The 9,508-nt window shown below is 40.2% G+C and overlaps 1 pseudogene; it reads right to left on the bottom strand.

The window, feature by feature from the left end:
• Positions 1 to 8,073: 8,073 nt before the first annotated feature.
• LOC123453490 lies at positions 8,074 to 8,213 on the bottom strand (annotated as a pseudogene).
• Positions 8,214 to 9,508: the final 1,295 nt, after the last annotated feature.

Raw genomic sequence — 9,508 nt, 5'->3', positions numbered from 1 at the left:
CCCAGGACGCGGGAAGCTTTGGTTCACTTGGGCTGCGCCTCTGCGTGTGGATAGGGAGCGTGGGGCACGCTGGGGGGGGAGGGGTGCTCTGGGGAGGGCGGGGCGTGCGCGGGCATGGGGCGCAGGGGTTGTGGGGCGCGCGCGGGTCGCGGGGCGTGTGGGGCTTGGTGCGCACGGGGCTCCGGGCCACTGATGCACCGGGCCGCGCCCAATGCCGCAATTCGTGGGTCGTGGGGTGTGTCCTTCCCTCTTTTACCCCGATCTGTGCCCTCCCTCTTCAAAAGGTTCCTAATTTCCCTTGAATACTTACCTTTATTTCCCCTTGTTGTTTGTAGTGCAGCTAGGCGTCGCCATCTTGACCAGAAGTCTAATATTATTTTTGTTTCATCAAAATACTAGCTCTTTGTTGCATTAATTTTCTTAAAAAGTGTTTTGTTTTCTTAGTATACAAATCATTAATTTCTCCTCTGATCTTGATTATTTCTTACTGTCTGGAGCATTGTGGTTTGGATTCTTTTTATTTTTCCAATCCCTTTAGATGGCTGATTAGGTTATTGATTTGAGATCTCTCTGTCTTTGTTATGAAGGTATTTAGTGTCATGAATTTTCCCCAAAGGCCTGCCTTAATTGTGTCCTATAAGTTTTGTTATGATGTATTCTCATTGTTATTCAATTCTCGAAATTTTGCAATTTCATTTTTTATTTCATCCACTATCCATTTATTGTTTAAATGTTTGTTGTTCAGTCTCCAGTAGCTGCTGGATCTGCTACTGCTGCCTCTGAAGCTGCTGCTGCTGGGTCTGCCACTGCTGCCGCTACTGGATCTTCTGCTGCTGGGGCCACTGTTACCAGTGCCAGAGCCGCTGGTGTTGCTGCCGGGCTCTGCTCCTGCTTGTGTCCCGCTGTCGGCTCAAGTTGGCATGGCCGGGTCCCGGGACCACTGCTCTGTTCGCTGAAGCTGGGCTCAGGTGGTGGGGGAGGGGAGGGAGCCGCAGCTGCTCTGGTTCTCTCACTGTTCCATGTGTTCTTCTACCTCGTGGTCTGCTCCTCCATTGCTCACTGCAGCTCTCCCTTCACGTTTCCTGAGTTGCGGAGTGCACTGGTGTGAGTGGAAAATCCCTGCACCTGGCGTTTCCTGTGGCTGGAGCCGAGTCTGGTGGCTTTCTGTTGCATCTCCCCCACTGCCATGGTTGGCGGAGCTGCTGGGGCTGCTTTTGCCGGCCTGTGCGGTCTCTGGATGCTCTGGATCTCTTCTACTTCTCCACTGCTGCTTCAATTTCCTATACACCTCACTTTTTAGTAAAAGTGTGTATTTTGCTGAGTTTTTTGGTCTTCTCCCCATCCCCCAGGCTGCTTTGGCACAGTACCTATGCCGCCATCTTAACCAGAAGTCCTCCCCAATGTTTCTGGCTCTTGCATTCTTTTTGCCACCTCTTCCACATTAGACCCAGAGTCTTAGAAGGTGTGATCAAGATGTTACTAGGTACTCTACTTCTTTCCAGCACCATGATACCTTCTTAGTGGTCTCAAGGTCACTGCCATCTGAAAAGAGAAGATTCTCTACCCAAAGTGAAAGTAGCATTAATATAAGGATATGAATATTAAGAGAAGCACTTACTGGGCAGTTTGATAAGCATAGTATATACACTTATCCAGACATCAGCAGATGCTACACCCCTAGGACTCATAACTACCCCTGTTTTATGTTTTTAGTATCAGGGATGTATTCCCTCCCTGGAGTGGGCCTCCAGTCCAATTGGAGGGCAGTTGATTTCCACCATGACAGACATGCCACTATTGCACCTGTTGTCTCATTTGGCCTGGCTTGCCAATTATAAGGCTTGCAGTGTCCACTGTGGAGTATCTTCACTGGTGATCTTTCTCCCATTGAAGTGCATGTAGAATGGCTTCTTCCAACTTTCTGTCAGGTGGTCTACATGGAGGAAGTTATCAGCTCAGTTCCAGCAGGATTTCTCAGTGGCCTTGCAGCCCAAGTATGTGGAGTCATCAGCAATAGGGTCTTACCATCTATTCCTGGTGGGAAACCAATGGCCTCAGTAATGGCCTGTAATGTTTGGGGAGCATCAGCGACCTCCCTGGCCAACAACTCACTGGAAGGTATCCCATCCCTGGCACTGAAAATTTTCTAGCAATGATCTACAACTCATGAGTGTTCTATTGTCCAAAACTGGAGGATTCCATATGATTTATTTATATCCTCTTAGATTTTGATTAGCCCTCCCTCCACATTTGCTTTACTCAATCTCCTCCCCTGACCTCACTTTGGACCTTTTCACCCCCATTAATCTATTTTACTACTTACATATATACAATACCAACCTATTAAGTACCCTCCTCCCTTCCTTTCATTGCTGGAACTGGTTTCAGGCTTGGTCTGAGAGATTCAGTTTGAATAGAAGGCTGTCAATTTCTACTGGATGATTTGGGATTGAACTCTGAGGCAAAGCTCTGACCTGTTTATTTATTTATTTGTTCCCCTGACAGAGGGTGGGGTCCTATTCCCCACATTGCTGACTATAGTTGTGGAGGGGTCATAGGTCTAGCAAAGTACCAAAGGTTCAATCTACATATACTGTACTGACAATAGGCACCATATTGTATCTGCCTGAGATTTTTCACTTAACTTTTTAGTGGATTCAATCAGCAATTATATGACTTTTCTGCTTAAAGTTGTAAGAATTTAGTATAATGTAATGAAGAGGGAAGATCTATGTAGTCAGTATAATTGTGGAAAATGAAAACAGTAAAGTGAGAGTGTAAGGAAACATTCTGATTTGCATATCTTGGAATGAAAGTTATTCTGAGCAACAGTCAGGTCAAAGAGGCAGCTGTGCATGTGAACTCGGAGTGCTGGAGCCTTGAGTCTATAAGACGAGTTGCTGCAATTGTTACCACAAAGCAGCATGGTGAATACAACCAGGTATGACTGTGATAAGGGTTGTAATACATTCCTTTACTGATAGAGTTTGACCTTTAGTTAGCATGAATAACTAATTTATAATAAGTAAACCTGAATCATAAAATCATAAAACTTTTAAACTGTAGTAGATAGTTGAGATAGATTTGTTTAAATGATATCATTTTACAATTAAGAAAGTAGAGAAAACATAGGTTATCTGAGGTCAAATTGCATATGAATAACAAAGGTAAATTTATTTCAGTAACTTGTTACTTGGCAATAGATGTATAATGGATTGTAACTTACTGATAATAAAATTTCTTTTCATCATGTGAAGATCATCTGTGAAATTTGTCCTTTCAACATAATTAAAAAAAAATTCTTTGTTCTCCAATTACTTTTTAATGAACTGTTAATGGTTTACTAGCTAATAATAAAATATTAATAGACAAAACATCTTGTATTGGTTCTAACAGGTTATATCACTTTTAGAAACTGGTATTTTATTTATAATTTGTAGGGAATGAAACTGTACCCCAAAATAATTTTGTTGGCTGTAATTGAGTCATTGGCAAATCTTGTATCTCTTTGCCTAAATAAATATTAATATCTTTTGTTATCTTTCACTTACTTCACTGGAAAACAGTTATTGATTTACTTAGAGAATCACATAGCAGAATTAGTAAATTACATTTTTAGGTGGCCATAATGTGGCAGGCCTATTAGTTTATTACTCAGGTGGCTGAGACATGATTATGGACAACCTTTTTTTTTTTTCCTTAGGTTACATAGACCCTGTATCAACAAAGAAAAAAGGGAGAGTAAGAAGGGAGGAAGGAAGCAAGGAAGGAAATAAATTACATTACTACTACATTGTCATTGGTATTACCAAATGATCCAGCCCTTCTTTTTTTTTTCAATTTTTTGTTTATTTTTATTTATTATTTGAGAGTGACAGAGAGAGAAAGAGGCAGATAGAAAGAGAGAATGGGCGCATCAGGGCTTCCAGCCACTGCAAATGAACTCCAGACACGTGCACCCCTTGTGCAGCTGGCTAACGTGGGTCCTGGGGAATTGAGCCTCAAACCGGGGTCCTTAGGCTTCACATGCAAGTGCTTAACCTCTAAGCCATCTCTCCAGCCCCTGTATTTCTTAAATGAACAAACCAAAGATTAGGAAAGTTGGAAAGATTTTCCACTAATGAGTCTTTTTTTTTTTTCTTGCTCTTCCTCCTTTAGGAATTTGATTATGTAGAGAAAATAGCTATGGGTTAATGGAACTTGAGTTCCAAGCTACATTATAGCTTGTTTTAGAGCACAGATCTCTCTTCAACACAGTAATCTCTGTCAATTCTAAGCACAATACTTTTTTATTAGCTGTTAAAAATGTCTGTTCATGTCCTTTGCTTATGTTACATATGTTGTATGCTTTCTTTACAGATTTTGGTTACTGATTTTGTTACTGGATATATATTTTAGTAACATTTTTATCATTGTGTAAATTTTCTTTTTACTTTACCAATAGTTTTATTTGTGGTACTTTTTTTTTGTTGTTACTATGCTGCACTTCTTTTCTTCTTGGCTCTTGTAAATATTGTTTCAGTTTCCTATCACATACATTTTTACTGAGGTCAATGTCAAATAAAATTTCCCCTGCTTTTTGCTGTTAGTAGTTCTATAGTCTTAAAATTATGAGATGTTTTTCCTCCATTTTGCCTTGAGTATTGTGTGTGATTGTCAGGTAAGGTAGACATTTCTAATCTTTTTCATATGTAGATATCAAATTCTCCTGAAATAGTTTGCTAATAAGACCGATATTTACCCACTCTGTATTTTTTTTTTTTTTTTGGTTGTTTGAGGTAGGGTCTCACTCTGGTCCAGGCTGACCTGGAATTAACTCTGTAGTCTCAGGGTGGCCTTGAACTCACAGCGATTCTCCTACCTCTGCCTCCAGAGTGCTGGGATTAAAGGCGTGTGCCACCACACCCGGCCACTCTGTATTCTTGACAACTTTGACAAATATTCATTGATTCCATATTTTTTGAGCCATTTCTGAGCTTTCTGTTCTATCTGCCTGTTCTCATGCCAGGGTTATATTTTTTGTTCACTGTAACACAAACTATAGTCAGAATATGCTAAAGGAGAAATAGGAGGAAGCTTGATTCGTTTAGGCAGTTTCAGTTAGAAAATGAGGCCCAGAGACAATGTCACTTCATATTGGCATTAACAGAATTATTGGAAGGACTGTAACTCATGTCTGATCAAGACTCAGCTACATTGCCCTTGCTGTCCACAGTCTAGTGTACTACATAGGTGAGCTGTCCTTTGGGGTCTGTTGCAGTCCCGTTCGCATTGCTGTTAGAAATCACCCAACCAAGAGCAGCTTCTGGGAAAAAGAGATTTATTTTGGCTTACAGGCTTGAGGGGAAGCTCCACGATCGCAGGGGAAAACGATGGCATGAGCAGAGGGTGGACATCATCCCCCGGCCAACATAAGGTGGACCACAGCAACAGGAGGGTGTGCCAAACACTGGCAAGGGGAAACTGGCCCGGCCCCCAACAATACACTCCCTCCAGGAGGCATTAATTCCCAAATCTCCATCAGCTGGGAACCTAGAATTCAGAACACCTAAGTTTATGGGGGACACCTGAATCAAACCACCACAGGGTCCAACCTTGAAATGTACAAACTGATCTGGTCTTCCCTTTGCATGCCTGAATTTGACTCAAGAATCTATTTTCAATCAACTTAAATGTCTGTTCGTGTTGTTTTCCAACCTCTCCCCCCACCCACTCTGGATTCTTCCTCATGTCTCTTTAGATACACCTGAGTCTAATTTTTCCCCCAAGCCAGGTTACCTGGGTGGTAGGGATGATCAAAGTACTATTTCTTGATCTGAGTGGTTTCTGCATGTCTCCACTTTGTAATTTGGAGTCAATTCCTATTTTAATTATTTGTATGATTTTCCTCTGGTCTCTGAATCTACCACTTTCTTATGTCCCTTACATCCCAGAGCTACCACATGGGTGCTTTCCCTAACTCTAGGTCTAAACTTGGGGTAACCATGAGTGTATTTTCTTTACTACTCATTTCTTATCTGAATTTCTTGATCTCTACTTTGATGTTTTCTCCTTGCTATTCTTTCTTAAGCTACCACTATTTGCCCTGTGAACTTCCTGCAATGGGGAAGCACAGAGCAAATGCTATGTGTATTTCTTCTAAGTCTTCCTGCATAAGCTCCTAAGTTCTATCTCTCACATGCTTGTGCCTGTACTCCAGTATTTCCTTGAAAAACCTCAATTTCTCTTAAATGAGCTTTAAGAACTATGAAGCTTCTACATGAGTACGTATCCTACTCGCCATGTATTTATGGAGGCTATACTCTAGCCTTCTTCCTAGATGCTAATTTCCATTAAGTAAATTCCACAATTTGTGATTTCTCCATAAATAAGCTTAATAATTCATAATTTATTTTTATTGAGTTCATTTTTATCTATTATTTGCATAAAACAGAATAGGAGCCAAAATTGAGGATCATGAACTTGGGGCCCCCTCCTGAGTTACCAAATCTTGTATCAATATCATGCCTTAAAGTTGGTTCTTCTTGTTCAAGATACATTTATTTATTTGGGAAATTTGTGTGGTTTTTGAAAATTTTAGAGTTTTTCACTCTTTCTACTGGTAGAAACGAGAGACGTATGTTTTGGCCTACAAGACATCTCACAGATAATGCCCATTCTAAAGGGCCTTTTACATATGGTCATCGACATAATGGATTATTGGCCTAGCTTGTATAAAACACAGACTAGTGTCAGCTCTCCTCTGGAACGATATGCACCTAATGTATACAAACATACATACTCACTTATGGATATGGATAAACTTAGGCATATGGATAAACTTCCCCGAGACTCTAAGAAAAAGCTAAAATTTTAGTAAAAAAAATGTAGTTAAAACAAAAAATACAATTAGAATTTTGCTAGGTTAGATTTTACTGAAAATTTAAATATTGTTTTGGTAGTATGAATGTCTTCACAATATCACAGATTTTGATTAGTCTTTTTTTGGTCTCCTTAAATTGCTTAGAATTTCATAGTTTTCATTATATAGACCTTCACCTGTTGGTTAATTCATTTGTTAATTTTTTTAAATTTTTTTTTAGTTTTTATTTTTATTTATTTATTAGACATAGAGACAAGGAGCCAGAGCGTGAAATGGGTGCACCAGGGCCTCTAGCCACGGAAAACAAACTCCAGAGGCATGTGCCACCATGTGCATGTGGCTTAAGTGGGACCTGGAGAATTAAACTGGGGTCCTTAGGCTTCACAGGCATGTGCCTTAACTTCTAAGCCATTTCTCCAGCCCCCTGCCTTTTTTTTTTTAAATTATTTATTTATTTATTTATTTGAGAGAGACAGACACAGAGAGAAAGACAGATAAAGGGAGAGGGAGAGAATGGGCGTGCCAGGGCTTCCAGCCTCTGCAAACGAACTCCAGACGTGTGCGCCCCCTTGTGCATCTGGTTAACGTGGGACCTGGGGAATCGAGCCTCGAACCGGGGTCCTTAGGCTTCACAGGCAAGCGCTTAACCGCTAAGCCATCTCTCCAGTCCCCCCCCTTTTTTTTTTAAACTGAGAGAGAGAATTGGCCTGCTAGGTTTACATCCACTGCAATAGAACTCCATATGTTATACCACCTAGTGGGCATGTGTGACTTTGTGTGTCTGGCTTAAGTGGTATCTGGAAAGTAGAACATAGGTCCTTGTGCTTTGCAGGAAGCACTTTAACCAACTAAGCCATATCTCAAGGGTTTTTTTTTTTTTTTTTTTTTTTTTCCCCTGAGGCAGAGTCTCACTGTAGCTCAGGCTGACCTGGAATTCACTGTGTATTCTCAGAGTGGCCTTGAACTCACAGTGATCCTCCTACCTCTGTCTTCCCAGTGCTGGAATTAAGTGGTTTTGAACTCAGAGGTATGAGGACCAAACTGGGGTTAGGCAGAGCTGGGGAGCCACATTGTGTTTAAAATTCAGCTGGCTTGCTTTAAGACCTTGCCACCATAGACTGGCCTGACAAGAACTCACTGAATGCAGACTCAAACTATGGATGACTATTGAAGGAGTTAAAATACAAAAGCTTCCATTTAGAACCAAATGCCAGGGGAGAGCATGAACACAGTCCCCCACTACCACAAATTATGCAGTTGAGTTTCCCACATTTGGGAAAATCGCAGAGATCAGCACATCTGGAATACAATGGATAAGCCTATTTTATTATTTATAATGCAAGTTCTGAATTTAGTTTCTCTTTTTGTTTATTTTTATTTATTTGACAGTGACAGAGAGAGAGAGAGAGAGAGAGAGAGAGAGAGAGGGAGAGAGAGAGAGAGAGAGAGAGAATGGGCACGCCAGGGCTTCCAGCCACTGCAAATGAACTCCAGACGTGTGCTCCCCCTTGTGCATCTGGCTAACGTGTGTCCTAGGGAACCGAGCCTCAAACTTGGGTCCTTAGGCTTCACAGGAAAGCGCTTTACCACTAAGCCATGTCTCAAGCCCCCTGAATTTAGTTTCTAATTCTAATGTTTTGTTGTAATTTAGTTTTCTGTATATAAGATTATGCCATCTGTAACAGAGGGAATTTTACTTTTTTTCACATTTGGATACCTATTATTTCATTATGTTGTCTATTTTGTCTTCTTGGACTTCCATTAGCATATTATGTAAAAAAAAACAAAACTTTCCTAGATTGTATTATTATAATACACAACAGATCAGTGCAGACGGAATGATCCCATAGTTATAGCACTTCAGTTCCTGGCATGTTTGAACTTATGCCACCTTGGTCTGTGCTGGTTTGCTGAGAGCTTGGATTTTGACTGAGAATTTTTGATGATCTGAAGGAAGAAGTTCAAAGAAGGTGAGAATATCTCTCCCTCTTGTAGCTTCAGAATTGATGGCACATGGGTTCTTGGATTACTTCCCCAACAATAGCAGAAGCACAGGAATACAGAAGGTGACTCCAGGACTGACTGAGAATAGGTAAACTGGTAGAAACGAGAGATGTATGTTTTGGCCTACAAGACATCTCACAGATTATGCCCATTCTAAAGGGCCTTTTACATATGGTTATTGACATAATGGATTATTGGCCTAGCTTGTATAAAACACAGACTAGTGTCAACTCTCCTCTGGAACGATATGCACCTAATGTATACAAACATACATACTCACTTAAGGATATGGATAAACTTAGGCATATGGATAAACTTCCCTGAGACTCCAAGAAAAAGCTAAAATTTTAGTAAAAAAAATGTAGTTAAAACCTTTGTGAATGGGGATGTAAGTTTATAATTTTAATTAACTATAAAGGAACATAGAAGTAAAAATAATTATCCTAGATTAAAATATAAAATAAAACAGAGTAAAAATCATATACAATTCAATTAATGATACTATCTAAACAATGGCAATTTCAATGTTTAAATTTATCTACAATAGTACCATTAATATGCAAGTTTTAATTAGAAATTGTAATAACTTTAGTTGCATCTCTTAAAGGTTTTTTTTTTTTTACTAAAAGATTCACCTTACTA

Source organism: Jaculus jaculus, chromosome 11 (genome assembly GCF_020740685.1).
Source record: "Jaculus jaculus isolate mJacJac1 chromosome 11, mJacJac1.mat.Y.cur, whole genome shotgun sequence".
In the NCBI taxonomy this organism is placed as follows: Eukaryota; Metazoa; Chordata; class Mammalia; order Rodentia; family Dipodidae; genus Jaculus; species Jaculus jaculus.
This window is presented reverse-complemented; position numbering and strand designations above follow the sequence as displayed.